Source organism: Peromyscus eremicus, chromosome 22 (assembly GCF_949786415.1).
Source record: "Peromyscus eremicus chromosome 22, PerEre_H2_v1, whole genome shotgun sequence".
Classification (NCBI taxonomy): domain Eukaryota; kingdom Metazoa; phylum Chordata; class Mammalia; order Rodentia; family Cricetidae; genus Peromyscus; species Peromyscus eremicus.
Genome location: NC_081437.1, coordinates 10772458 through 10800253, shown reverse-complemented (window position 1 = coordinate 10800253; position 27796 = coordinate 10772458). Strand labels below are relative to the sequence as shown.

Below are 27796 nucleotides of genomic sequence, written 5' to 3'. Positions count from 1 at the left end.
GATCAGGGAGGGCATCTGCCACTGTTCTTGCTTGGGAGTCTCAGGCGATCGTGGTTAGGGAAGGGTGTCTGGGATCATAGGAGGCTGGCTGGACTGAAGGCAGGCAGCACTGGCCTTTTCCCTCTCCCCAGGATGTCTGTGGACCTCTCTGTAATGGAGCAACTGGCTTCTCCAGTGAAGTAGCTGGAAGTCTTGCAAGGTGCTCACGACTCCCAGAAGTGAGTGCTTAGGAAGGGGAAAGGGGGAGCTGGCAGTATTCTGAAAGAGTGCTTCCAAACTTAAGCAACTTATTTCCAGCACATTCCATTTGTTAGCATGAGTCACAGGCCAGCTCAGACTCACTCACTGGGGAAGGAGTATGCAGGACTGAAACAATGAAGTGTTCTCTGGGGCATTCTTGGGAAGGCCGGTACCTCTAGGCTGGATGTGGTGAACGGAGAGAGAGAGAGTGGAAACCTGCGGCCTTTGCTTTGGGGCCTTCAGAAGGCAGAAGCTGAAGAACGCTGAAGAGAACATGGTTGGAGTCCTGGGACCCAGGAGGAAATCTGAGCAAAGGACGCCTGAGATCATCACTGGCCGATGTGAGGCCATGGCCTTCACTGACATGGCAGGAGAGAGCATCCTGTCTAAAGCAATTTCCAAGCAACGCAGTGAAAGGGCCCTGGAGCTTCTCCGAGCTGACTTTGTCGAGCGGAAGAGTCATGACCGTGAACTAAGGAAGGCGCTGTTCCACTTTGGAGCAGAATTGAGGACATCTAAGGAGGTAGTCATACTGCTCCAGCTGAAGACTCTCAACAGAGGAACAGGCTGCAGGGCAAAGGCACAGGTCGGGGTGCTGCCAGTAAATTGTGGGCTGAGATGCAGAGGAAGCCAAGGGTGTGGCTGTAAATCCTTCAGTAATGCCTCAGTAACACTCAAGGGCATGTCTTGGAGGCCTCATGGGTAGACAGCAAGGCTTCTGAAGACTTTGCAGATACTGTCTTAGCTCTACTGGACAGCACGGCTTCTAAGGACTTCCACGGGCCCCTTCCTGGTGGCTTAAGTCAAGATAAGCCCTAAAGTAAATAAATAAATGGTTGTGGCTTTTGCCTAATGGAGGAAGTTAGAATGTGATATATAAAAGCTTACAGGAGCTAGAGAGATGGCTCGGAGGTTAAGAGTGTTTATGGTCTTGTAGAGGATCCGAGTTCCTTTCCCATCACTCACATTGGGCATCTCATGGCCTCTGGTTTCTCCAGATGCGGGGCATTGTCTACTCTCTTCTGGCCTCCATGGTACTGCACTCACTCATGGGCAGATGCCCCTCCACACATTTACACATAGTTAAAAATTGAGGGGAAAAAAGGGAAGCCCGCAAAGTTTTAAAAATAATTCTACAAGTTGGACCAAAAGACATATAGCTCAAATAAAGAAGCCTCTTGGAGGCAGCTAGTAGTTATTTCTTATGAAAAGGAAGGACAATTGTCCTAGTTTGCTCTCTGTCCCAAAGCAGCTTGGAGAAGAGAGGATTTACTTGGCATAGACACCTTGAGTCCAGTCCAGTCCATCACCGAGGAAAGCCAGGCAGGACTCTGACGTGAAATGAAGCAGGGACCTTGGAGGAATGCTCGTCCCGTCCCCGTGGCTTGCTCAGCCTGTTTCCTTACAATCCAGGACCACGTTCCCTGGGGGGGTGGCACTGCCCACAGTGGGCTGGGCCTTTCCAGGTCAACTATTAGTCAAGAAAGTGCCTGCAGGCTTGTCTATGGGCCAGTCTGATGGAGGCAATTCCTCCGTGGAGATTCCATCTGCAGAGATGACGCCAGCCTGGGTCAGGTTGACGAAAAGCTAACCAGCACAATAATGAAGGGTTTGGAACCAGGAAAACACTTCTGGAAGAGAGAAAGTAGACCTAATGAAGGAGTTGGTGTCGTGTGTGTAGCTGGGTTGCAGGCTTGCTCTTTCCTTTGGGAGGCGAGCACCCACTACGTTTCCACTGTGCCTGCCTGCCCCACTGTTGGGTGTTGAATGTGGGAAAATAACTTGTCTCTTAGCTCACAAATCTTAGGACCAAGAAGAACCATGCCTGAAGGGTCGCGTGTGCACCTATACCCCACTTAGATGCTTAAGTCTTGGTTTTGGAACTTGAGTCCGAGACTGTTTAATGACCTTGGGGGTTCTTGGTGGGCAGGTGGATTTGCACATTAGAGGAAGGTGGTTCATTGGGATCAGACATGGGTAATTGCCTGCAAAGACAACCCCCTCAACCCCGCCCCCAGCAATGAGTTACTTCTTGCTATTAGCCACTTGTGTGGTCCACTCCTTTAGATCTGGGTTGTCTTTGTGACTTACTTTGGACCCACAGAAGCAGTGACCATGATGCTACATGCCTTCTGAGTATAGGTCATAAAAGGCTTTTGGTTTCTACCTGGGGTCTTAGAACACTCAGTGTGGGCTGAGTGGTGGTGACGTACTCCTTTAATTCCAGCACTTGGGAGACAGAGGCAGGCGGATCTCTGTGAGTTCGAGGCCAGCCTGGTCTACAGAGTGAGTTCCGGGACAGCCAGGGTGGTTACACAAAGAAACCCTGCCTAAGAAAACAAACAAACAAACAAACAAACAAACAATACTCCTGCGGGGTAGGCTAATCATCATGTTAGGAGTTTGATTCCTCAGTGAGAGTCAAGACAGCCATAAGAAAGGCCACATGACAATAAAAATTATGCTTAAGCATATCCCATGTGCTCCATCCATTCCATCTGAGGCAGAGGAAAGAGGATGTAGATGCTGCCATCTTGGATGCACTATACCGTCAAAGCTACATTTGGCTTCAGGCTTCAGGCCCTGCTGCCGCTTGATTGCATGAGAAATTCACATCACCAAGCAACCACCTCTCACCATCAACTGGCAGAACTGTGAAAGAGCAAAATAACTCATTGTGAGCCACTAAGGTTTGGGGTTGATTATACAGAGATAGTGAATCAGCCCAGGAACGCCACCCTATTTTAATTTTAAAACTGCAGGGTAAACTGTAAAAGATGCAAATTTAAGATGGCTTCTCATGTAAAAATGTGTGTATGCGTCTACTTGCATGGGTGTGTGCGTGTGTGTATGAGGGCCTTGTGGGTGTCTTTCTCAGCTAGTCCCACGTTATTTTTTGAGACAGAGTCTCTCCTTGAACCTGGAGCTTACTAATTTGGTTAAACTGGTTGATCATCAAATTATACAAGTCCTGTCTTCTCCTCCCTAGTGCTGGGATTCCAGGTGCTCACAGCTGTGCTACACCTGGATGCTTGGTGATGGGAGTCAGGTCTGCAGGCATTTCCCTAGTGAACCATCTACCCATCCCTTCTCGTGTAAACTTTAAAAATGTCTTCAGAGCCGCTGAGATGACTCACCAAGTAAAGGCAGTTTACTACCAAGCTTAAGGACCTGAGTTCAATCCCCAGAAGCCACAAGGTGGAAGGAGAGAACTGACTCCTGAAAGTTCCCTTTGTGCTGTGGTGTGAATGCACATACACAAACCTAAAATAAATAAAGACAAACAAATAAGTGTAATGAATAATGTTGTCTTTAAAAAACTTCCAAATGACTGCATTCTCTGTTTTTCTTGCTCCCGTGACAAAATGCCTGGTAACGGTGACGTCAGGAGCAAAGGTTTATCTTGGCTCATGGTTACAGGTGGGTCATATAGAACCCATAATGGCTGGTGAGGCACCGTGACAGGAATGTGTCACCATGACTGGCCACCAGGCATTAACAGTCAGGAGGCGAAGAGCAGACAGGAGATGGGACTGGGCCACAGAACATCAGTACCTGCCCACAGTGACCCACTTAATCAAGGATCCACCTCCTGAAGTTTCCACAACCTTCCAAGACAACCCCATTAGCTGAGGACCAAGGGTCACACGTGTGAGCCTATGGAGGACATCCTACATTCAAACCACAACATTTATCTACGAAAATTTCGAACTGGTGGGTTTCATCAAGCACATATAAAGCTCAATAAAAATGTTTAAGTGGGGCTGACTTTGAGCTTGAGTTTTGAAATTTTAGTGATCCCTTAGTAGGCATTTTTATAATAATAAATCATTCACCACTGTGGTGTGGCTCCATGTCTGGTTAGTTGCCAATGTCAAGAGTCAGTCCCACGTGTCATGTGTTTGTATCTTGAGATGCGTATGTGCAAATGTAGGTGAATCATAAATTATGTATCCCGGAAAATGTTCCACGCCTGTGATTTGCAAATGTAACAAACACTGGGTTGATCTGCCAGTACCTATGGAAGAAAATGTGTGTTTTACCACTATCAGGGAATACCGCTGTCACACTCTCTATTTGTGAGAGAGGACTTGACTGATAAATCCATGTTTTTTTCTTTTACCCACTTCCACCCTTCAGTCTGTCCTACCATTGCTAATGTGGGAGACAGCTTAATTCATGGTTCACATACCATACAGACTCAGTCTCCTGTTGACGTAAGGACTTAAAAGTGTCAGTCGTGAGAGCGGATGCTTAGAGCTGGAGACCTTGTGTGCTGAGGTTGAGTGCTGGATTCCAAGGAAGACAAGGATCAATGCGCTTTTATGTTACAAGTGTGCTTGTGTGTGTATGTGTGTGTGCATGTGTGCACCTATGTGTGAAATATGGGTCCTTCCACCTCTAGGAACAGAATGGGGCTTCTTCTGCCTGTTGCTTCCAGCCCTTTGTCCAAGTCTCTCTGCTTCTTTCCTGGACGTCTATGGGCCTCTGCTCCTGGGGAAATGCATTTTTATTCTGATTTAGGTCTTTGGCTTAAACTTGCAAGCATGGGCAACCCTTTGACATTGCGACACAGCACTGTCTACAAAATTCACACCCGAGAACCACACAGTTGAGTCACACACACAAAAAAGCACCAAATATCTCATGATGTTTTATGTAAGGTTATGATTTTGTCTTGGTCCACATTCATAGCTATGCTGCGGCACATGTGGCCCATGGGCTGTGGCTTGGCCATGTCTAGGAGAAGCATATTTCACTTATTACCCATGTGTACTAGTTGGGACTTTCTTTTTTTTTTTTTTTTTAGCTCTGAGTGACCAAAGACCAATTCAAATAGGCTTGTGTTGAAAGGGCATATATAGATTCTCAGGACTGAGAGGTCAGGGAGGTCAGAAAGCTAGGGCTCAAATTGGTTTTCGAGAGTGCTTGTTTAGGAGCCTTTTGATTGACAGGTAACCCCACCAGTCCTAAAGTGTACACGTGTGTAGAGGGATGCAATTCCTCTAAATAAGGGATCTGGGAAGTTGCAAGTCTTCTGTATCTCATAAGCTCCTGGGTCCCTGGGCCAGACTCCTCAAGTAGGTCAGGTGGTGGGCCCCGCCTTCCTGAAGCTCTCTGCTACCTGAAGCGGATTCCTCTTTTACTCCTGTTTGAACACTTCCAGTCCTTCATGGCTCCCTCGGTGCTGGCGTGACTTCCGCTTCAGGAGAGCAGACGCGAATGATTGACATACCAAGTCGAAGAGGGTAGGAGGCTTTCTCAGCACTGATTCTTACCTCTCCTGCTATGTCGAACCTTAAGGATATACCCCAAGGATGGGTCCTAAGAATTTTACCACTGTGACTTTGCAATATAGAAGTGTCTACAGACCGAAGAAACAGCTCTGCTGAGCCATCAGCAGCCACATCTCCCACAGAGCCTCTGCCAAGAGGGCCTCGTGGATAGAGCCACTCAGGAATGGCCTCTCAGCCTCTGCGGGGTATTTCACTCCACATAGCAGTTCCTCCACAAGGACAGGGTCCTCAGAAGTGGGTTTCCTCCCTGAGTCTCCCCTCCCTCTGTTCACTTTCCACTGACCCTCGAAGTTGAGTGGGGGCTGTTCTTGCCTCTGACCCCCCCCCCCCCCATGAGCCTGAGTCCCTAGTGTTTCCTGATACATATACTCCAAAGCTTCGTCAAGTCTGATGACAACTCCCCCGAGGGAGGGAAGCGCTCCCCCGAGGGAGGGAAGCGGGGCGTTGCCGCTAAGGCCTGTGTGCAAGCTGCCTGCCTGGGCTCTATTCGGCCTGCTGCTTGCCAGCAGCCAAGCTGGCCTCAGCTTGCACTCATGGAGTTTGTGGATGTGTGTGGGCCGTGCCGTGGGCCAAGACACTCCTGCCGGGCTAGGTCACCTCCTTCGGGGTCTTCCTGCTGGCTCTGGTCTGAGCAATTCTCTTTCCACCTTCCTACGTCCCTCTTACTTCTTTCCCTTCAAGTATGTCCCCCTTCCGGTCTCCTCTTGTGTTCCTTTTCTCTTTGCCCGAAACAAGGATGGTTCAACAAAGCTTGCCATACCAGGCTCTAAAAACCACAGGTTCAATCATGTCGCTGTGTGTGAGCATGCCTGTGTGTGTATGTGTTTATGTGGCAGGGGATATACAGAAACCTTAGATTTCTTTCATCAGGTACCGTCCTCCATTTATTTATTCTTTTCCTTCCTTCCTTCCTTCCTTCCTTCCTCCCTCCCTCCCTCCCTCCTTCCCCTCTCCCTCCCTTTCCCCCTCTCCTTCCTTCCTTCCTTCCTTCCTTCCTTCCTTCCTTCCTTCCTTCCTTCCTTTCTTTCTTTCTTTCTTTCTTTCTTTTCTTTCTTTCTTTCTTTCTTTCTTTCTTTCTTTCTTTCTTCAGGCTTCTCATTGGCCTGGAACAGGCCAAGTAGGCTAGGCCAGCTGGAGAGCACGCCATGTCCCAGGCATCCTCCTGTCTCTGTGTCCACACCACCAAGCACAGCTTGTGTACTGAAGCCTAATCCTTGGACTTGCAAGGCATTCCCTTTCTCAGCTGTGCCGTCTCCCCGGCTCCTCCATCGTGATTTTAAAGACGTTCATTGAGATGAAACTCTGTGCCCCAGCATGGAGGGAGAGTACCTCCCGCAACATTAGAGAGAATTAGACGCTATTTTCCAACTACACCAGATCCTGACACACACACACACCCTCAAAGAGCAAGGCAATGCATACAACATAGTCATGTAGACAATACCATGCGTTCCCCCTCCTTCCTTCTTTTCAGCCATACTTTCTTCTTGCCCACCGACATGGTCATCACATTTTCCACCCCGGAAGCATCCAGAGGGCCTGGCCATGAGGAAGAAGAGATGAGTGTAGAATTGTTAGATCGAAATCTACACACATAATAAAGGCATCTCCCAGCCCCACCAAAGGCCATGATCATGTGCGTTTACTCACAGGCACAGAGCAGCGGGGTGGGCCCACCATAATCCATCTCTTATTACAAGGCCAGAATCTTTTCCATCTGTGTTTAAGCTGGAGCCTATGAAATAATGTCTATAAAAATAAGGTTGGAAGTGAAAATATCGAATGCAATAAATTATGGCTGCACTGTGTTCTCTCCTGAGGGCTGTCTTGGCCAAAGAACCTTCCACATTGCCATCTAAGACTGTTCTTTCTATCTTCCCATAAAACAAATTCCATTTGTTCACAGGAAGAAAGAGCCTAGATGGCGGAGCCTTAGTCAATAGAGCCGTGGTGCTTGGCTGTTGGTACCTGCCTGGCATCTTAATTTTTCTTCCAAAGCAGAGTTATTCAGCTACTAAATGAAAGCCTAAAGGAGACTGCCTAGGGGAAGGTTATGGGCCAGTTTCCATCATGGCCGCCATCTCCCTCCCTCCCACCCCGTCACCTCATCCCACTGTGTCAGAGCCATGACTCCAGACTGTATCACCGTCTCCCTTCACTGATTCAGCACAGGTATATCCTGGGCACTGGAGGAGTGTTTTGGAGGAAGGGGAACCTCAAAGAACCTCAGATCTGAGAGTTTGAGCCTTGGGGGCGGGGCGTACAAGGGAATACTTGCTCTGTACAAACAACCCAGAACAAGAGGGAAAGTTAACAGTAAGACACTCAAGGGTTCTCTCAGGGTTGGGAGAGAGACAGAGAGACAGAGGGAGACAAGAGAGAGATAGAGAGACAGGAAGACAGAGACAAAGACAGAGAGAGACAGAGACAGAGAGAGACACACAGAAACAGAGACAGAGAGAAGACTCTGGAAGGCAGTTTTCAAGGTGTCTGGACAGATGGGTTGGATGTTGGCCTGCAGAAGAAGAAAGGCACTCAAAAGAAAAAGTATAAAAGTAGGACCCAGATGGCGATTTAATTCAGATGGACTGGACCCCCGAGGTGCATGGGGGACAGAGAGGAAAGGTAGACTGAAAAAAACGTGGGAGTAGATGAAGGAACACGATGGATAAAACAGAAAGGTACTCAGTCTAAGTGTTTTTGGTCCTGCAGTGTGGCAGGAAGCAGTGACCAGTTGATATGGAGCTGAGGGAAGAAGATGGCACTTTAGCTGGGGCCAGTCTTCGCTGTGAGATATCTTGAGGCCCATGGTAGCTCTGTTTTGTCCTTATTACTCTCTTTCCTAAAGGAATCCCAAATGCAAGGGTGGGGGGCAGAAGACCCACCATTTTCCTTTCCCCCTTTAGCCGATTCTAAAACTTGACAAAGAGTTCGGGGCTATGTGCTTGCATTGACTCTTACACGCTCATGCTTCGCCCGTCTGGGAGGGGCGGGATGAGATCAAACGATGCCCACATAGTCCCGTAGCAAGACTCCATTCACCTCAGTGCAAACAAGGGCACCGGAGCCTTTCCAAGGGGCATTTGCTGGGAAAGGGGTGGAGTTGGCATGAAGGGAAAGCAGCGAGAACGGACTGGTTGGTCAGTCCACACGGCCAGCCTTGCCCTTATTTTGGAGCCTCAAACAGATGTGGTCTGAAGTGTTGGTCTCAGAGGAAAGAAAGGGAGTCCAGGGCCAACCCAAGGACATTCTCAAGAGCCAATGGGAGGAAGCCTAGGCGCCCTGCGTCTTGGGACGGGATGAGGCTGGTGCCACCCTTTGTAGCCTTCGTCCTTGGTGCTGAGGGGGGATACTGGCTTCATCCCATTTTCCCAGCGATTCTGATGGGAACCGCTGGGGTTGTATTGAGAAGGATTTCCAAGCTCTTTTCAAATCCTTCCCTTGGCTTTATTCAGCAGGCCAGCCCCCAGTGCAACAGCATATCCTATTCTCTCCTTTCTGGGCTGGCTAATGCGAGCTCTCTGTGGAGGGAGGAAAATGGACCAGTTGTTCCACTGGAGCTGGGCATTGACCCTCTTTCTCTGGCAGACACTTAGGATTTAGAACTTGGATCTCTCCCTCCACCCCACAGAGCCCAGAGTGCGGGTCCAAGAAGTAGAGAACTCTGGGAGAAAGGGGGCTTGTGACCCTTCGCCACCTCCAGCCTCGTCATCGTTATTCTCTGAGGACGGGCAGAAAGGACTCTTCCAAGCCCTGCTGGCAGCCAGGCCCCGTTTGTGGTAGGCGGTGTTTATGTGAACGCACAAATGTTTATGTGAGATTGCCAACTGGTTATTTATGAGTCTCTCAGCCTTTCCCCAATAAAAGCTGTTCCCTCAATGTTCTGACAGGCCCTGCATCTGTAACTAATGTGTCATTCGCTCGGCTAATGCAGTTCGCTTGTGTTTATTTTTGCACAAAAGCAATTTATCCAGCGGCTCTGGAAGAAGAAAAAAAAAAAATGGCCCTGTCAGGAACCTTCTTGGGAGCTGAGTGTTTTTCCTCAAAAGAAGGCCCAAATGGCTCACGATGCAGGGCAGGCTGGTGGGGTGTGTGCCCGAGTGCCCAGAATGGGAGAGAGCATGTTAGGGTGGGCAGTGGGTCTCAGGAGGGCTTGCCCCTCACTGTTATCTCTGGCCATGAGGAGGTGTGTGTCTGTCTGCAGCTCCATGGGGGGCTGTGTAGGTCTGTATTTGCCTTTCAACAGGAAAGTTCTGCCCAGAATGTTGGGTGGTTTTAAAATGGTGTTGTGGGTGGGGCTAGCTCTAACTCTGCTATCCCTCCGGTCACCATAAATCAGCGTCGGGAAAGTAGGTTGTTGGCAGTTAAAGGGCCTGGAGGAGGTAGCTGAAGGGAGGCTGCGGAGGAGGGGAGCAAGGGTTAAAAGGGAGGATGCTTGGCTTCAGGGCAAAAAGAGCATTAGCCCTGGTCGGTCCGGGACCGTAACTATAAAAATGTGAAGGCAGACTGCCCACGCAGACGCAGGGCTCTTTTCTCCATCGCTTCATCTGACTGTCCCCACTGTTTTCCTTCAGCACTGGCAGCCCACCTCTTGTGGGAAAGGGGTGCTCTGAGGACTTGTTGGGGGGCGGGCAGGGAGAAAGAAGCCGTCTCCCGCTACAGAGCCAAATTTTAGGGGGAAAGGAAAAGAGCCGGTGAGGGAGGGGGGTGTTAGGAGTCAGTGGAGTGTGTCTGAGTCACTGATACAAAGAGGGGCCCCACGTCGTCGGGCTGGACAAGAGTCTGGGGGACTCCATCGGCTGTCACTCTAACACAAGCCAGTCAGCGAACCAAACTGGGCTGGGCAGTGGTCCATGTAGAACCCTCCCACTTCTAGGGAACCCTCCCCCCACCACCAGGTACTTGGGGCCCACAGTGTGCAAAGGCTCATCCCACGGCAGATTCTTTCTTGTCGTTTCAAAAATGGCCTAGTAGGAGTAGTAATAGTTAGTGGATTAGGGTGGTGACGTCAAAGCCGAGTGGAGCTTGGTACTCCTTTGGGGAGAAGAGATACCTTCTTCTAGCCTTTCTCACGCCAAAGCAGGACTGTTCTGCCCCAGTTGGCAGGACAGTGGTTTCAATGATCTCCATCTTGGGTTTGTCTCCAAGGAGAGTTTGTTAATTGTATGATGGCGGACAAACATTAAGTCCACAGATAGTTGTGCGAACACAGAGACGTAGATGACTGTGTTTTTCTGTGCGTTCCGTGGGGAGGGAGCCTCTCAGGTCATCTGTGTCAAGGTCTTTGGGACCTGGCCTAGGCCTTGGTGGTTCCTCTCCTTTCTATGTACAGGGCTGAGGGGAGCTTTGAGTCTGGGGCAGGGAACGAAAGGCTGAAGGGCAATGTTGTGCTGTAGGAATGGACCCACTTTAGAATCTAAAGAGAAAAAGTCGACCCTCCATGCTGAGGCTCAGACTCCAGGAGCCCACAACCCTCCCCTGGTTCATGACTTCCCTCCATGTCTTACTCAGGGCCGCTCTTTTACGGTCCAGCTCAGGGCCTCTCCTGGCATTCTGCACCAAAGCCAGCCTCGCCAACCAAGCTGGCCTTCCTATCTTCTGCTCTCCCCTCCTCACTTGAGTGTTGCCTCGTGGGGAGAGGGAGCGAGCCTGCAGAATTCACAGACCGCGGAGCCACGCTCTCCACAGGCAAAACCGTCCTCAGACCCTAAAATGTGAATTCACAAATTCCGAAGGCCCCTGTGGCCTTGGAAAGTAACGTGCTGAAAGGAGAGCCGGGCAGCTGGTAGGAGATAAATAGCCCTCCGTGGGTGGGCAAGGTGGGGAGGGGGAGACAATGAGGATCCGGTGGGCACTGGGGCTTCTTCCTTGGAGGGCGAGGGAGCAGGTTCAGGGAAGCCATTCTTCTCCCTTCAAACCTGGATTTTTACGTGACCTCTCCTAGAGTTACAATGTTGGCCACCCAATTCATGTCAAACATGCTGCGGGCCAAGCAAAACAGTCTCGGACGGGTTGGGGCTGGGCTGTCGCCGCGCTATTGTGAAATGGGGCTGGGCCGTCATCTGAGATGCGCACCGGACTGTGCTGTGCACCCGGGGCCCTGGCGCTCCTTTAGGGATCCTTGAGTGGGAGCTTTGAAAGTGAGCACTCGGTGCAGAAAAGCTGAAAACACAGCCCATTTCCTGAGTCAGATGGCACCCAAGCTGCTCTGCTCTTTGGACAGAGAGGGTCCCGGGACCCTATTATTTCCCTTAGCAGGTTCTGGGGAGTTCCATCTAGGCCTGGCCTCTGGGGATCCCGGGGCCAGAGAGCAGACAGTAAGGAGCTCTGTCAGGGAGCCTTGCCTCATATTGATGTTGGGAGCAGTGGTTCTCAACCTTCCTCACGCTGCCACCCCGTAATACAGTTCCTCATGCTGTGGTGACGCCCCCCCGCCCCCCGCCGCCGCTGCCGCCGCCGCCCCAACCATATAATTATTTCCGTTGCTACTTCATAACTGTAAGTTTGCTACTGTTATGAATCGTCACGTAAATATCTCATATGCGGGAGATCTGATTTGTGACTGCCCTCAAAGGGGTCGAGACCCATGGGTTGAGAACCACTGGTTGGGAGTGCCGTGATGGTGGTGTAGTGGGAGGGTAAGTTAAGGTCAGATTCCAGGGTTATGGTCTGTGCAACAGAGGAGGCCCTCATGCTTCTCAGGGTGGGAGTGTGTGTCCCAAAAGTCACTGCCTGGGAAGAGGCAATCCTCATTTTTTCAGATTTGACCCCCTACCCCTCATCGGAAAGAGGGGGAATGCAGATTTTGGCTTGAGATGTGGCACTGTGAATGTGACCCCAGCTTACCTCCAGTGTGTGGCCTCCAGATGGGGGGGGGGACATACCTCCCAGAGGCCTGACTTGGCCACCAGAGGGTATTCTGAGAACGACTTTCTAAGGCCAGCCTGGTAGTGGCTACCATGCTCAGGCCGGGCATTCAGCTTGGTCTCAGGTCCCTGTGGTTTCTGGGGTCATCCTGGCTCTGCACCTTATTAACATGTGACCTTCTGAAGTGATGTCACCCCTGAGTCTTGTTTCCCTTGTGCGTAGATGACTCTGACTAGATGATCGTTGGCCTGCACCCAGTCTCCAAGCTCTCTGTGGATGACTCTAGCCTTCTGCTGTCCTAGCTCCATAATTCAGCTTCTGAGTAAGACGGAGCGCTGTTACTCATCACTGAATCCCCAGTGTCTTGTGAGGCATATAGCACATCAGAGGTACTTATCATGCTTGTGGAATGAATAAATAAGACGCGATTTTAGCTTCCAGAAGTTAGCCATGCACCCAGATAACAACCAGACAAGCTGGGTACTGGAGAGAGAGACCCAACTGTAACAAACTAGGCTGCTAATTCTGCTGGGAGGCAGAAGCAGTGGGATCCAGGGACAGACTCAGTTTCTGGAGGAACTGAGGAAGAACCAGGGGGTGGCCACACTCCAACTGGGGTGTACAGCTGCAGCTGTGGTCCAGGCCTGCCCGACTGGCCAACACAGCCATGCAGGAGCACGGTTTTCCTGGAGTGGTGTGCAGGGAGGGTCCTAGGGCCTGTGAGGGTTAAGCAGTCTGGGAGAACAGGGCTCTGAGGTGACTGCAGAGCTCCGGGGCCTCAGGCAGGAGCCTCCAGTCTGTTTACTCTCCAGATTTGAGCCCAAGGAAGGCTTCCTGCCACCCCATTCTAGGGAGTCCACGCTGACCTACCCCCTACCCTCATCCCTTGGTGCAGTAGGAATACAGTGAGGCTCTGAGGCTTGGCTGGATGTTTATTCTCTCCATGGTGCTGCTCCTAATGTCACCGAGCCACTTGGGATGCTGCTCAAGGGGGACTTTGGATCCGGGGATCTGAGATGGGAAACTGTAAAAAAAATAATCTTCCTCCTCTTCCTCTCCTCCTTCCTTTTCCTTCTTCTTCAGAACATGGTCTTGGTATGTAGCCCAGGCTGGCCTTGAACCTACAGCAAGTCTCCTGCTGGGATCGCAGGCATGTGTTGCTATGCCTATCTCTGAAGCTGGAAACATTGCTTCATTTCTAAATGCAGACCCAAACAAGGTTAAATATAAAAACAACAACAACAGAGTAACCAACGTGTGTGTGTGTGTGTGTGTGTGTGTGTGTGTGTGTGTGTGTGTGTGTGTTATAATGAATACCTGTGGAGCTGTGAACCAGTTTCAGAAATAGGGTTAAGCAATCCAACCAGGGCCGCTATGTGCAGCTCCCAAATACCCATCCCTTTCTGCTACCCCCACCTGGGTAGCACTGGCTTGCATTGGGAGTTTCTCGCTTTCTTGAATTTCTGTGTTGTTTTCTAAAAGTACATGCAAGCTTGGGCTGTTGTTATTTTTGAGGCAGGTCTCTTATAGCTCAGGCTGGCCCCAGATCTGTTATAGAGCCGAGGCTAGCCTTAAACTCCTGCTTCTTCTGCCTTCCCAGCCTAAGTGCTGTGATAACAGGAACATGCAGCTGTTGCCTGACTCACATGACAGTTTAAAAAATTATTAGAATATGTCAGGTGTCGGGTGGCACATGCCTTTAATCCCGGCACTTGGGAGGCAGAGGCAGGCAGATCTCTGTGAGTTCGAGGCCAACCTGGTCTATAGAGCAAGTTCCAGGAAAGGCGCAAAGCTTGACACAAAGAAACCCTGTCTCGAAAAACCAAAAAGAAAAAAAAGAAAAAAAGAAAAAAGAAACCCTGTGTTGAAAAACAAAAACAAAACAAAACAAAATTATTAGAATATATTAATTATCCCTAATAATGGGTTTCATCACGACAGCTTTGTACACATACATAATGTATTTTGATCACATTCCCCTCCCATGATCCTCTCTTGTTCCCTTCCTCTCCCTTCCTCATGTGTAAGTCTTTAAAAGGCGTTTCCAGGGTTGTTTTGCACACTTTGAAATCTCGTATAAACTGTGACATTGTAGCGTGTGTTCGGCAATTAGCTTTTTCTCCCCACATGTGGGTGAGATTCATGCCTGTTGACATGTGTACCTCTGCCTCGTTTATTTTCAGGGCCGCTGAGAAACTGATTGCAGGAACAGGTCATTTTTCCAAAGAGCCCTGGCGGCCCCTGAGGGGCTGGGGGTGGGTGGGATGGCCCACCCGAGTGGCTCTGATCACTGGGCGTAGTCCCCGCGGTGGGGACAATCCCCCCTTCATCTCCCCACCCCTGTGGGGTGGCAGGGCCGGGCTCGTTCCCTCCGCCTCGCTGAACCATTGCTTCACTGCGCAGGAATTCAAGTGATTTTTTAGGCAGCCCTTGTGTTTCCCATAAATCATTGTCGAAAGTGAAATCCTAGCATGAGGGGGCTGCAATTGCAACCAGCTGAGTGCCGCGGAGCAGACTAATTTGAGGCGGCCCTGAGTGGACGTGGGGTTCTGACAAGAAGGCTTCGCCAAGCCCTTCCTCGGCACCCAGAGAGACGCTGGGCTCAGTGCCAGTCCGTGAGCCGGCCCAGGCTTAAGAGGCCTACCTGCTCTCTGTGCTGACCCCTCCGGCCTCGCCCAGCGGCCTCCAGTGTGCTGCAAGGTGACCTTTGAACCAGGAGCAGCTTGTGCTGAGGGGCTTAGAACTTTATTCCTGTGACGGACAAAGGCAGAGAGAGAGAGGGGGGGGGGCGCCCCAGAGCTGTTCAGCCCCTGCACTCAGAGCTCCAGGTACTGCATGATGGCTTCCTGGGCATGGTCACACACACACACACACACACACACACACACACACACACACACCTGCCTTCCCATCAGTAGTGCCATCAACACAAGTTGCTTGGACTATAGAAATGTATTCTCTCACAACACTGGAAGCTGGAAGTTCAAGATCAAGCTGTCAGGGTCAGAGACTTCCCTAGCCTCCCTGCTTGGCTCGACACCTCTTCACAAGGGGGGGGGGGCCCTCTACGTCGAGCCCCTGGTCTCTCTGCGTGTTCTAATATTTTCTCCTTATATGGACACCAGCCAGACTGGGTGAGGGCCCACCCTAGCAATCCCATCTTAAAGTGCCCGGCTGTGGTCTCATCTCCAAATATGGTTGTATTCACAGGTGCTGGGGGCTAGGGCCTCAACACAGGAGTTTGAGGGTGGCCTAGTTCAGCCCATGACATTAGGGGTCATGGGGTGGGTCACATGTAGGGTGGCCACAGGATTGCACCACAGCTAAGAGGTATTATTTACATCATGGCATTTGTGTGTTTATGTATACCTCTGTGTGTGTGTGTGTGTGTGTGTGTGTGTGTTGTGTGTGTGTGAGTGTGTTTGTGTGTGTGTGCATGTGCCTGTGCATGGAAACCAGAGGTCACTATTGGATATCTTTCTCAATCAGACTCCACCTTATTTTTTGAGACAAGGTCCCTTAACAAACCCAGAGCACCCTTATCTGACTGGACTGGCTGGTCAGCAAACCCTGGGCATCCTCCTGCCTCTGCTGCGGAGCCCCGAGGTTACAGGTGTGCCGGATTCAGGTCCTCAAGCTTGCAGAGCAAACACTTTACCAACTGGGCCATCTGCCTGGTCTTCCCATCATGGACACTTTTATCCTTTGAAAATCTTTATGTTTTTGTACTTTCGTTGGACCCAAGAGCGGGCAGTTTGTGTATTTCTTGTGGCCGATTTCCTGCAGATGGCAGAAAAACATTCTCTTGGTGTGTTTGCTCATCTCTGGCAAAGGGAGTAAACTGGCTTGAAAGAACCATGTTTTGGGGGCCACAGAGGCTTATATGACCGTCCGGGACTCCGGACTGGTTTGGAGTAGGCCGTGTTACTGAGGTTAGTCACAGGGACTGAATCTAAGCAAGGTCACATGTTTATCTTAGTTTCGTGGACTAAGTTTAATGAAAGGGGTTATGTGATCTCAGTAGCGATATAGGTCGGTCATGAAACGGTGGCGTTTGTGGTCCTTGTCACGGGCACATTCCTTCAACCACTGTGATAGGGCTTGTGTTTGCCTGTGTGTGTATATATATGCCAGTGTGTATTTGTTTCTATGCACACATCTATTCTTACACATCTGTGTGGGAACGACTTTGTGTGTTTATAGGAATATCTTGTGTGTACACAATGGCCTATGCATAATCTGAGTGGTTGTGCATGTGTCTGTGTATTCATGCTGCCCTACGTGTGTGCATGTGTGTGTAAGTGTGGCAGATATATGACAGGAGGGACATGAGGCAGGAGGTGGCAGAGGGCAGAGGCTCTGGCCTTGACCCAGGCTTCCAAAGGATCACAGATGTGACCTTTCACCCTTCCCTGTGGCTATTGAGGTCACTGCCCCGGGAGACTGAAGAACTTTCTTTTGGAACCACATGGGCTCACAGCCCGGGGAAGCAGAAATGCTGCTCTAAAAGCAAACCGGATGATCTTCATCCTGAGGAGCCTGGAGCCAGCGGGACCTTGTTTAATTCCGAAGGAATGTGTGCGGTTCCCGCCCAGCTGAGCAGGCCCCAGCCTGACTTAGGGCCTTAGAGCCACCTAGCCAGAGGCTGATGCCTTCAACGGGAGGGGGGCTGGGGTCACACCCTTCCGGAGGGAGACAACACATCCACCCCTGAGGCTGATATGGGCTAAGTGGGTGACAGCATCTGTGCCAGCGTGCCCAGCCCTGCGCTGCGGGAAACAAGTCGCAAAGAGGAGATGCATGGCCCGGCCCCCAACCTCAACTCCGAGGTTAGCTGGGCCTCTAGCAGGCAGGAGGCAGTTCCCCAGTAGGAGAAGATGTGTGCCTGTATGTGTGTGTGTGTGTGTGTGTGTGTGTGTGTGTGTGTGTGTGTAGGGACGACACACTCAGGGAGTGCAGCATAGGTAAAGAGGGCAGTGCCCAGCTGTGGCCATCCCAAAAGGCTCCTTGGATGAGCTTTGGTAGCTTTTAGTTCGGCACTGCAGGGAGGGAGGGGTAGGAGGGACGGGGGTTGGAGGTCGTAGGGGGAGATGCAGAAAAGGCTTTACCAAATGTGCACAGGTGTAAACAGGTGTGCACACTGGCTTGGGTGGGAGGCTTCTGGAGAGACAAAGATGGGCCAAGAAAATCACCTCCAGTCCTCCTCAGAAGGATCTGGAATGCTGGTCAGAGTTCATTCGTAGGTGGTGGGGAGCACCTGAACACTCTCAGCAAGGGCTAACCTGACGAAAGCATGCGTGCGTGCGTGCGTGGGTGCGTGCGTGCGTGCGTGCATGGGTGCGTGCGTGCGTGTGTGTGTGTGTGTGTGTGTGTGTGTGTGTGTGTGTGTGCCCACGGGGTTCCCCAGAAGACAGCTTGGCTTCGTGATAGGCCACATTGCAGGCGAGGCAGGGCTGGTGTTTCGAGTGAGGAAGCCCGGGCTGTGCGTGGGGCCTCGCTTGAGAAACAATGTGGTAGAACTGTGATGCCTTCGGGTCTTTTTTTTTTTTTTTTTTTTCTTCAGATCTTGGTTCTGTGTGGAGTCCCCTGACCTGTGAATCCTGTGTCAGCCTGATATCACTCCTTCCTCACAGCCCAGTGGACCAGCAGGGCCTGAGAGGCAGAGACAGGGCCCTAGGGCAGCTCAGACTTCAGCCGGTCCTCCTGGCTCTGGCCAGGGTGTGTGGCCTCTGCAGTGAGCCGTTGGGTATTTCACCTATTGGTACCAAAATCCCGTGTCTGTTACTGGCAGTGGGTGTCAGTCAGAAAGGAAGAGAGCCCATGACTGTGGTGTGTGGATGTCCGTGTGGACCAGCTGCACACAACCACACAAGCTATTCCATTCAGCCCTGGTGAGGGCTGAAAAAGACTGCTCAGTTTGGGTGTGTGGACAGTGTGCTTGGGGGTGCATCCAGCCTCAGGCCTACACATAGTGGGAGACCCACGTGTGCTGAGTGAGTCAATGTAAATGTGATCGCAGCTCAGGCTCCCAGGACAAACAGAATTTCTGATTGACAACATAGCCCACTGAAACCTGCCAGAGACCTGTATCACGTGAGGTCAGCCTGCCTGGGCCTCTTTAGCAGATGGCTATAGGCTGGACCTGTTGCCAGTCCCTTCCATACACATGCACATGTGCACACACACACACACACACACACACACACACACACACACAAGTGTAGGCTGGGGGTTTCACCCTCAGAACTGGGGCCATGGTTGCATTTTGCTCCTCCTCGGGTACCCCTGGTATTTGCACTACAGCATCTCTCCCAGCCATTCTGAGCTCAGTGCTTCTGCTAGTGTGAGGAAAGATCCTGCCTTGGAGATGACATTGGCCTGGAATTTCTGAGGCTCCTGGGCCAGGGAAGGGGTCTCTTCTAGGCAAAGGAGACCCTCCCTGGTATATTTCATAACGTCCTGATAACATTCCAAGGAGCTGAGCAAGTGGGATCCTGAGGCCGAAATATATATGAGGCAGGATCCCTACTCCTACACTCAGGAGTCCTGGCAAGTCATGTAGGCCAGGCTGTGAGGGTCCCTTGGCCGGAGTTCTCTGGAATACTGGCCTGCTTGGTCTCCAGGGCTCAGGGGCCAGGTGTCTTCCTTTAGGCATCTGTTTGCCTGAGGAGGTCATGGAGGTGGCATCTGACGTGACCTCAAGTGGGTAGGCAGGCTGACCTGCCTGAACAGGTCTGAACGCTGCAAGGAGGAAAAAATCCACAGAGACCCGCTCAGCTCCTGGCTCCTCAGCCTCCTCAGCCCATCTCTCAGTCCCCCTGTCCACACATCATGTGTTTGCCTCTGCCTCTCGGACCAGGTCTTGCGGAGGCCGGAGTGCCTGACTCTGAACTAGCCACACATCTGACCTTCTGAGTCCTGGTGAATTCAGGGCTGTGTCCCTCGGGCTGCTGAGGACCCTGAGCTCCTCACGTCATAGTGTCATTGTACGGAAAGACAGGCACAGACTCGCTGGACGCAGGGCTCAGAGCCACATTAGTCTTACATTCTGAATCCTGCTGAGGAATGCCTTTCTGTTCCAGATGGGTTCATTCTGGAGAGCATGTTAAGCCAAACGCGGTTGTGCCTGAGGCACACAAGACATCAGTCACGGGGGAGCTTTTCTTTATTTAAAGGTTTTGACATTTCATTCATCCTGGATATTTGAAGTTAATTTGGGGGTTTAAAAATATTGCTTCAAATATTTGAATTGACTGTTGAGGTGTGGGACATTCTGTTAGGCCTTGTTCTTGAGACAAGGACCTTGCTGGCCCCTCCTGGCCTAGGTCAGAGTCCATGACAAAGGTAAAGGACACACAGAGAAAGGAGTCCTTGGTCTGGCCCTGGTGTACCCACGAGCCGAGATATGTTGGGATGGTAGTAGACAAGACTTTTCCAAGAGGGTCTCACAGAGTCTGGTGCGCACGTGCTGTGTGTATGCTTGTGACTGTGTGTGTAGGGGTCAAGAGGGGAAGAAAGACTTCCAGGATTGCATTACTGGTTCAGGGAGCTGAAGGGCAGGTCCTGCTGTGGGCTGAGTACATTTGAGTCTTTAGAGGAGGAGAGAGAACCAGGGAACAGAGCTGGGTGGAGGGGGAACAGTCTTCAAAGGAAAAATGAGAAAAACTAGTTTCTGTAGGGAAGGTCGGGGTAGGGGGACGACTAGAAAATGGGGAAGCTGAGGAGCAAAGTCCTTACCAGCCACCTACAGCAGTGTCCACACAGCATGCATGCAGGCCACCACGGCCCTGCTTGTCCAAGTGTGGTCACAAGGCTGTGTGCAGGATACACGTTTAGATGCATGCTCGTGTCTAGGTCATTTTGTTTCCCCGATTACAAAACCTATTTATACTAATTGTAGGAAACAGGCAGAAATTTGGGGAGCACGAAGCAGGGCGTGAACTCGTGGCATCTGCCCGGCACAATGATAAACACTGTTGCTCACTTGGAATGACCCACAATGCCTGTGGTCAGGTGAGCCACACAAACAGGCAAGCCAGGACCTCTCACTTCCTACCATATCTTCCTATCCTCCCTGTGACAAAGCCTTGTGTAGGCCAGGTTGGCCACTATGCCCAGTGTATACAGTGCTGGGAACTGAACCCAGGGCTCAGTGGATGCTAGAGAGCACTCTGCCAATGGAGTTATAGCCTCAGCTCCCTTCTTGGTGTGCATGTGTGTGTGTGTGTGTGTGTGTGTGTGTGTGTGTGTGTGTGTGCTTACAAGCACATGCTTGAGATAGGGTCTCCTGTAGCCCAGACCGATCTTGAACATGTTCTGTAGTCAAGAAAAATCTTGAGGGGCTGGAGAGATGGCTCAGAGGTTAAGAGCACTGAATGCTCTTCCAGAGGACCCGAGTTCAATTCCCAGCACCCACATGGTGGCTCACAACCATCTACAATGAGATCTAGCACCTTCTTCTGTATACATAATAAATAAATAAATCTTTAAAAATTTTATAAAAAAAAATAGAAGAAGAAAAAAGAATGATCTTGAACTTCTGATCCTCCTGTTTCTACCCCCCAACGCTGGGATAATAGATCTGTTCCAACACGCCCAGCTCATTGGGTCTTCCTGCCTAGGCTTCATGAAGCCACTGATTCCTCCCTTTCCTTATGATCCCAGGGACATCCCATGGAGATCCAGGCCTCCTGAGCGTCCTCCTGGGCTGTCTATCCACTCTCATCAGTACCCAAATCTGCAGCCTAGGGTACAGAGCCCTTCACAGGAGCCCAGCTCTTCTGTGTGGTGGGCACCATGTCTAGGCCCTGCCTGCCTGGAGTCTTGCTGGTGAGCTGGCTCTGAGGCTTACCAGGCTCCCTAGGGGCCATCACGGCGTGGGGTGAGGGGTAGGCGGTGAAGGGCAGTGAACAGATTTCAACGGCATGCCTCCTGGAAACCACATCAAATGGTGCAGCTAGGAATTAATAAATAAATTTGGGAGACAAGTCAATTACCCTCCCCCTGTGCCCCTGTCCCCAGGGGCAAACAGTGGCATGTGGTTCCCAGCCTCAGCACGCCTTCCCCAGGGCAGAGCAACCACTGCAGCTGGCTTCTGTCAGATTAGCTGGGCAAGATGTGACAGGCCTCTGTCCTCTGGGGAAATCACTCCTTTCCTGGGAGGTGGTGAGGACATTCCCAGGTTGCTCTGTTCCTGCCCTTTCCCCGCACCCCTCCCAGTTTTACTATTTTATCATTGAAAAATATCAGACAGACTTCTGGTTGCATTTGAAAACACTTATTCACTCAGTAAATACTGAGCAAAGCCTGCTAGCTACACTCTAGAAGTTTGGCCAGGTTGTGGAGTCACGGAGACACAGCTCTGCCTGAGAAAAGTTTACAGTTGTGTCTGTGTGTGTGTGTGTGTGTGTGTGTGTGTGTAAACGCGATTGCATATAGCACTTATAGCGCTTTTTGGTGGTGGGGCGCTGAGAAGGGGGTCCTTAGTTTAGCCTAAAAGTCTCCTCAGAGATCCTCCTGAGAAGGCGATGCCTGGATATATGCAATCGCATTTACACACACACACACACACACACACACACACACACACACACACACACAACTGTAAGAGTGCTGTTACAGACTGACTGGACCGTTTTCAAAGTTGCAGAGGCAGGGAAGAGAGGTGAAGTGGGAGGGCTATGAGGGAGTTCACCTGGCTGGATCCAGATGTGGAGTGGACAGAGAGAAGGAGAGAGGGAGAGAGGGAGGGAATACGAGAGAGAGCAAGCTGGTGACATTTAGATTCTTTTTAGCTTTGTGTGTACAGTGCACGGGCTGTTATTTCTGCATAAAACGACTCCACGGAGCCCAGCAGACTCAGAGAACAGCAGTCTTCGCTCTGCTCAGCGTTAGCGAGCATGAGTCCTCCAACATGTGCGGCCTCTGAATTTTCTCAGCTTGCATCCGTTGGACGAGTCCTTTAGACTGACAGTTCTCTCTAGTTTACCATGTGTGACGATCACTTGGGACATTCACTTTAAGTGTGGGTGTTTGGAGTCTGTCATGGAGACCCAGGCTCTATAGCGCTCAGCAATGTCCATTTTTAATAAGCTCCCTTGGACCCACTGTGGTCAGAGAGCACATTTTGAACAACACAATGCTAGAAGCTGATCTGGTCCTCTTGGGGGAGCTTGCTTGTGACGGAGAGGCCACCAGATGGCAGTAGTGCTTTTTTTAACTGGGGGTGGTAGTTGGCCTAGAGACAGTTCTGGCACTTGTTATTTTGCAAGAATGTATAGACCTGAAGCTGGGTTGGTGAGGAGGCTCAGCTACTTGGGGGGGCTGAGGCTGGGAGCTCACGTGCGCAAGATCTGCCTGGGCTACAGAGTGAGTTGAAGGCCAGCCTGAGCAACTTAGTGAGCCCCTATTAGAAGATGAAGTGGGCCGGGGAAGGTAGTTCAGTGGCACAGCACTTGCTCGGCACCTACAAAGCCTTGGGTTTAACTCCCAGTACAAAAAAGACTCTTAAAATAATTTGATCGGAAATTTCAAAGTTCAAGTTTAAATTTCATTTTCAGCGTCAGAACTGAGCTCTCCATACACCATCACTAGTCACGCGTGCCTTTTGATAACCTGAAATGCGGATAGTCTGAGTAGAGTTGTGCCGAAGGGTCAATGCACATGTGGCCGTAATTATTATTGGTATTATTATTTGGAGCTTTCTCCATTTTTATTGCGAGGTAGAGGAGTCCTCTCTTTTTCCTGTTCATTGAATGAACAAACTCGGGGGGGGGGGGGGGGGAGGGGTTTGAGGTGGGGGATGGGATCGGGGGCCGAGATCTCTCCTGGGGTCTTAGAGCCGAGAGAGGTCACACTGGTAGACTAGCAGCCACTCCGTTAAGGCCAACTCAGCTTTCAAAGATAGCGCTTGGTTTCCACTTGATTGGCACGGTGGTCCTAGTGGCCTGGTCTAAATTGGAAAATGACTGGAGAGAGGCCACACGGGGAGAATGGGCCCTCAAATAGTTATTTGAATTAGTGACTCCTCTCGCTGGCTCAGAGGTGTCCTGTTATGTGGTGGTACCCTATCTGCTGGCTGGACTTTCTTAGTGCGGTCACTAAGAAACATCTCGAATCCCTTTCTGTTCCTAACCTCCTTTTTTTTTAGCTCTCTGAAAAAAAAAAAAAAAAAACCCAGAGTATAAAATCTGTGGTCCCTTTCTTAACCCTAGTCAGTGGTTTCGGCCACATCTAAGTGACCAGTGCTGGTACAGAGAGGAATGGGAACTCTCAACTACACACTGCTTTCTCTGCTCTCCCGTGGCACCCACCCACCCTCCCTCCTTTCTCTTCTCCTCCCTCTCTTTCTCTCTTTCTTTCTTTCCAACTAGGTCTTGATGTGCAGCCCAGGCTTGCTTGCCTCAAACTCAGGATCCCCCTATTTCAGCCTCCCAAATTCTGGGCTTACTGGAGAGTACGCTACACCTGGCTACAGAGTCTTTTAAAGATAGGGGGACACAAGATAAGAACAATATAAAATCTCTTATTATTTCAGTGTCTTTTAAAGATAGGGGGACACAAGATAAGAACAATATAAAATCTCTTATTACTTCATGTAGAAATTTAAGCTTGAGTTAAACAAAATGGTTGTTAAAATTGATTTCATCAGTTTCCTTTTACTTTTTTATTATTTACCTTTATTACTTTCTTTTTACTTCTTAAATGTGACTTCTAGAAAATTTTGGATTATAAGGCATCTTGCATTCTATTCTATATATAGGATACATTATATTGGGAATCATCAAAATTCATGTTTTAACTGTGAGATTAAATGAATCAAGCACCAAAGCTTGATGGCCAGTGCTATATTTGAAGTTAAAAAGAAACACACAAAAAAAACCCTCCATTTAAATTTAAGTCCAAATTCTCATCATGTGCCTTTGGGCAGCCACGTGCACTCCCTTAGCCTCTTCCCACCACGTGTAAAACGGGGCAATGACAGCAGCCTACTTGAGCAGGTTACTTACAAGTCACCCAAGATAACGTGTACCTATGAGACGCCCCTGTGAACTCTGAAACATCACACAGTGATCGGGTGGCTGTCACGGCTACTGATAACATCTAGAATAGGCCATTCCTTCACATTCTCTATGTGTAGAAGGTCCTGCCTTCGGCACTTCCAGACTCTCAGGAGTTAATTCACAGGTAAGGTTCTTTGTCGTTCCAAATGCTTATGAAATGTAAAGTGCCAATACAGGACTAAAACAGTGATTTAGCTGGGAGCTGGTGGAGCACGCCCTTAATCCCAGCACTTGGAAGGCAGAGGCAGGTCGATCTCTGTCAGTTCAAGGCCAGCCTTGAATCCTAGGTCAGCCAAGGCTGTGTAGTAAAACCCTGTCTTGGAAGAAAACAATAGTGATTCTGGTGGAGTGCTTGCCTAGCATGAGCAGACTCGAGTTCGATCCCCAGGACTCCATAAAACTGGCTATGGTGGGATGCATCTGTAATCCCACTACCCAGAAGTAGAGATCGGAGGATCGGAAATTCAAGGGCCACATAGCAAGTTCGACGCCAGCCTGGGATACATGAGAGCCTGTCTTAAATAGAGCCGGTGAGATAGCCCAGGGGGCAAACACACATTCTGAGTAAACCCTTGGTATGTGACTTCAAATCTCTAACCTCTGCATGCTCACTGTGCCATCCTCATACTGATATAAATAAAAATTTATACACCCCACCCCCCCCAAACCACCAAAAGGACTGCAGTGATTCACTGGTAAACTCACTTCAAGGCTTATGTGTTTGCTGGAGCTCCTGCCTTCTCTTCTTGGTGAACTGGAACAGAATTGGAAATCTAGGGGCAGAGGAAGAGGGAAAAAACAAACATGACCAAGTGTTTCTGTCCGCAGAGGGTCTGTGTTATCAGTGGGAAACAAAGACACAAGATGGAAGGCTGGGAAGCCTGCGGAAGGCTGCCGAGGCTGTCTGCCCAAGGACTTCTGGGCTCCCCACCACTCACTGCTCCCCACCACTCACTGCTCCCCAACACTCACTGCTCCCCAACACTCACTGCTCCCCAACACTCACTGCTCCCCTCTTGCTTGCTGGGTAGAAAGTTGACTCTGCTACGGCTTGGCAATTGTCTAGCTTAAGTACTTCGGTTTAGGAGGACATGGCTTGTTGGTAACACTCTGACCGGAGTCCTCACCTCACTTTATGTCTCTTCTGTACCAGCGATGTAATGGGGGAATGAATTGGAAAAAGAAAAATCTATTTACATGATTATGTCTTCTTCCTCCTCCTCTTCCTCCTCTCCCTTCTCCTCTCTCCCTCTTCTTTTCCCTCCATCCCTTGCTCTCTCAATCTCTCTTTCTGGAAAGGTCTCACTCTGTAGCCCAGGGTGTCCTGGAACTTGCAATCCTCCTGCCTCAGCCTCTCAAGTTCTAGAATCACAGATGTGTGCCACCATCCCTGGCTTTGACTTGATTTTTTATTTTTTTAGAAAATAATTTTTCATTAAAAAAAAAATGTAAAAGTAGCTTTGCGGGTGGCGCCGTCCCCTGTCACCACTTGTTACAGCCGTGGTCAACCCCACCATGTTCTTTGACATCACGGCCCACGGCGAGCCTGTGGGCCGCATCTCCTTCAAGACGTTTGCAAAGTTCCAAAGACAGTAGAAAACTTCCACACTCTGAGTGCCGCAGAGAAAGGATTTGGATATAAGGTTCCTCCTTTCACAGAATTATTCCAGGATTCATGTGCCACGGTGGTGACGTCACACGCCATGATGGCACTGGCGGCGGGCAGGTCGATCTACCAGGAGAAATTGGAGAATGAGAACTTCATCCTGAAGCATACAGGCCCTGGTATCTTGTCCATGGCAAATGCTGGACCAAACGCAAGCGGTTCCCAGTTTCTCATCTGCACCGAGACTGAGCGGCTGGATGGCAAATATGTGGTCTTGGGAAAGGTGAAAGAGGACCTGAGTGAGGATCATGGAAGCCATGGAGCGTTTTGGTCCAGGAATGGCAAGGCCAGCAAGATCACCGTTCCCGACTGTGGACAACTCTAATTCTTTTGACTTGCCGGCATCTTACCCATCAGACCATTCCTCCTGTCGCTCAGGAGAGCACCCCCACCCCCACGCCATCTGCTCACAGTACCCTATAATCTCTGCTCTCACTGAAGTTCTTTGGAGTCCATGTTTCCCTCATTCCCCTCCAAGTCCAGCTGGATTGCAGAGTTACGTTTATGATTATAAATAAAAATTAAATAAGAAAAGAAATTAAAAGTTAAAGATTTTCGATTGAAAACATAGAATTTACCATCAGAATTTCTTTCTTTCTTCTTTTTCTTTCTTTCTTTCTTTCTTTCTTTCTTTCTTTCTTTCTTTCTTTCTTTCTTTCTTTCTTTCTTTCTGGTTTTTCGAGACAGAGTTTCTCTGTGTAGTTTTGGTGCCTGTCCTGGAACTCACTCTATAGACCGGGCTGGCCTCGAACTCACAGAGATCCACCTGCCTCTGCCTCCCGAGTGCTGGGACTAAAGGCGTGCGCCACCACCACCCGGCATGAATTTCTTTTTGATACCATCTTTTAATTGTGCTTCCTTGTAGCCCAGAGGATGAGCCTTCACACTTCCCGATGTGGGAAGGAGAGGCGAGGCAGTGTCTTGGGCTCCAAGCTGATGCTCACAGCTCATCTGTGAGATAAAGGTGTGGAAATCCACACCCTGCGGACGGAGAAATGGGGCAAGGCGTGGCAGGGGAGAGAGCAGAGTTTATCATGCCTCAGGTGGGGGCGACTCACACACAATGGCAAAGAAGGCAGTTAGAGCCTCCTTCCTAGATCAGGGCTGCAGGGAAATCTGTCTTGAGGGGGGCTCGTTTCTTTCCCCCCAGGCCCAGACACTGTTGGGACAAGAGGCACTGGTTTGGCGGACGGGACTTGCTTTACCTTATGGGAGTTGGAAGAAAGAATTCCCCTCGAGGTCAGCCCTGCACGCACCTGTGGGACCCCGTCAGAACGAAGATGGAGGTTCTGTCAGGGAGGGCAGAGGGAGTGCCTGAATTTGGCTTCCTTTAGCTGCCCTGGGCTGTCTGTGGGAGTGAGTGGCATGTAGACCATTCATGAGAGTGAGCGAAAATGCTCGCAAATGTGCTTGGGAAGTTTAACCAGAAGAGTGGACGGTTGCGATGGAAGAGGAGAGCCCGATTACTGAGGAGCCCAGGGCAGAGTTTGTATACTGGACATCTGATGTCCAGAAGCGACCATGGAAGAGACGAAGCCTCCACACAGGAAATAGAAGCAGAGCAGGAATTTCAGATCTTGGGCTACAAGCATGTGATTGAGACTCGGAGACAGGAGGAACTAGACAGAGCACCAGTCAGCATGTGCTAGCTAAGGCTGCAGTAA

The 27796-nt window shown here is 50.3% G+C and overlaps 1 pseudogene; it reads left to right on the top strand.

Moving 5' to 3' along the window:
- The first annotated feature begins 514 nt into the window (after nt 1-514).
- On the top strand, nt 515-26457 carry LOC131897738 (peptidyl-prolyl cis-trans isomerase A-like; annotated as a pseudogene).
- Nucleotides 26458-27796: the final 1339 nt, after the last annotated feature.